General features: G+C 41.8%; 1 long non-coding RNA gene across 3 annotated transcripts in view; it reads right to left on the bottom strand.

Moving 5' to 3' along the window:
• The window catches only part of LOC143131790 (uncharacterized), a 7,509-nt gene continuing 5,071 nt past the window's right edge, over positions 1–2,438 (bottom strand). For all 3 annotated transcript variants that reach the window (XR_012988218.1, XR_012988217.1, XR_012988219.1), the window contains one exon: positions 1–316. This is a non-coding gene — a long non-coding RNA (uncharacterized LOC143131790). The remainder of the gene's footprint in view (positions 317–2,438) is intronic.

Here is a 2,438-nt window from a genome sequence, read left to right as displayed (position 1 = left end):
TCAAACTATTAATATGAGATGTTACTCAGTGTGGAACAGTAAACTTTCAATGTGGCGAGTTCATGCGCCAATGATCCGCTGTACTGATGTAACTACCCGTTGCAGTGAACCACAGGATGTGAGGATGTGCAGAATGTGAGGATGCGCAAGATGTGAGGATGTGAGGATGTTGAGGATGATTATGTTAATTGAAGAGCAGTCAGAATTGAAATCCCTGCTCTCCCAACATGTCAGGAGAACCACAGATGAGCGAAATTGGTAGTGGAACACTTCTTTCTGTACATGTTCTGCTGGTCAGGATATCAGGAGCAAATACCTGTGAAAAAGTAGAAGTAGAGGGCTGAATTTAAGATGTGACTGGAACATACAAGACCTTCCCTAAAAACAACAACATCAACAAGATCGATCAAGAACAAGAAAAAACAAGAACAAGAACAAGGACAACAAGAAAAACAACACCAAGAACAAGAACAATAATAAATATAGCTGCAAGCAGCAATGAGGGGGCCAAGCAGTTGAGCAGGAGTTGTCATGGCAACCCAATGTTGCTACATTATACACACACCCAATTAACCCCCCCTGTCCCACACACACACATATACACAGATAAACTTCTTCCCCCACACACCCCAATAACCCCCCACACATATGCATACCTCAAACATCACCAAATTTATTGTGCGTAGTCAGGTTGTAGTCACAAGTCCACATACCAAGTTTGGTGTCGATACAAGAAAGTGTTGATAATTGTAGCACCCCTAGTGGTCAAAGCTCACTAAATATATTGTGCGTCTTCAGGATGTGTTCCCGAGTCCATGTACCAAGTTTGGTGTCGATACGATAAAGTTTTTCTAATTATAGCGCCCCTAGTGGTCAAAGGTCACTAAATGTATTGTCCTTATTCAGGATGTGGTCCCGAGTCCAGGTACCAAGTTTGGTGTCGATACGAGAAAGTGTTGCAAATTATAGCACCCCTAGTGGTCAAACGTTGCTAAAATTATTGTCTGTCCTCAGGATGAGGTCCCAAGTCCATATACTAAGTTTGGTTTCAATATGTGAAAGCATTGCTGAAATATGAGCCCACTTCTTGTGATTATAGCGCCACCTATAGGTCAAAAGTCATCAAATTTATTGAGCCTCCTCCTAATTGGGTCCTGAGACCCTGTACTGAGTTTGGTGTTGATACGCAAAAGCCTTGCTGAGATCACTTCACTTCCTGTTTGGCGGCTTCGCCGCCAAACTTGATTGGTCAAGAGGGGCGATGGGTTTTGAATATGGGTCCAAAAAGCAATGCGTTTGTGAGTCATGGTCTGAAGATCATCTGAACCAAGTTTCATGAAAATCGGATGAACTTTGTGACCTTTGATGCCTTTTAAGTGATTTTGATTAAATCCAATATGGCGGCCAGATCAATTATGTTGACATCACAAAATCACATCTGTCAGCCTTAGGACCTCCCAGAGACATCACTAGTATATTAACATTAACATTAACAGACACCAATAGTAAGTTTTAATTCCAAACACATCACCCGTTACAGGCCAAAATGTAATTTTGCTTATTATAGCGCCACCTATAGGTCAAAAGTCATCAAATTTATTGAGCCTTCTCCTTATTGGGTCCTGACCCCATGTACTGAGTTTGGTTTTGATACGTTAAAGCTTTACTGAGATATTACTTCGCTTCCTGTTTGGCGGCTTCGCCGCCAAACTTGATTGGTCGTCTCAGGCAACCGGTTTTGAATATGTCTCCAAAAAGCAATGCGTTTATGAGTCATGGTCTGACGATCATCTGCGTCAAGTTTCGTGAAAATCGGAGAAACTTTCTGACCTTTGATGCCTTTTAAGTGTTTTTGATGACATCCAATATGGCGGTCGAATAAATTATGTTGACGTCACATGTTGGCATGTTTCGTCCTAAGGACCTCTCAAGGTATTAACAGATATCACTAATATGCTTTAATTCTAAACACATGACCCGTTACAGGCTAAAACATAATTTTGCTAATTATAGCGCCACCTATAGGTCAAAAGTCATCAAATTTATTGAGCCTCCTCCTAATTGGGTACTGAGACCCTGTACTGAGTTTGGTGTTGATACGCGAAAGCCTTGCTGAGATATCACTTCACTTCCTGTTTGGCGGCTTCGCCGCCAAACTTGATTGGTCGTCACAGGCAACCGGTTTTGAATATGTCTCCAAAAAGCAATGCGTTTATGAGTCATGGTCTGACGATCATCTGCGTCAAGTTTCGTGAAAATCGGACAAACTTTGCGAACTTTGATGCCTTTTAAGTGTTTTTGATGAAATACAATATGGCGGAAGATCCAACATGGCGGAAATTGACGTCATGGGGTGCGTTGAGTTCGGCCTCATCCAAGACTTCCAAAGATATTGCGATATTCAAAATCGGGCATACGGTTCAAAAGTTAATTGCATG

This window comes from Alosa pseudoharengus, unplaced genomic scaffold (assembly GCF_046254945.1).
Source record: "Alosa pseudoharengus isolate Yale_2024_CS ecotype anadromous, Long Island Sound unplaced genomic scaffold, YU_APseudo_1.1 YU_APseudo_1.1_scf_18, whole genome shotgun sequence".
Classification (NCBI taxonomy): Eukaryota; Metazoa; Chordata; class Actinopteri; order Clupeiformes; family Clupeidae; genus Alosa; species Alosa pseudoharengus.
This window is presented reverse-complemented; position numbering and strand designations above follow the sequence as displayed.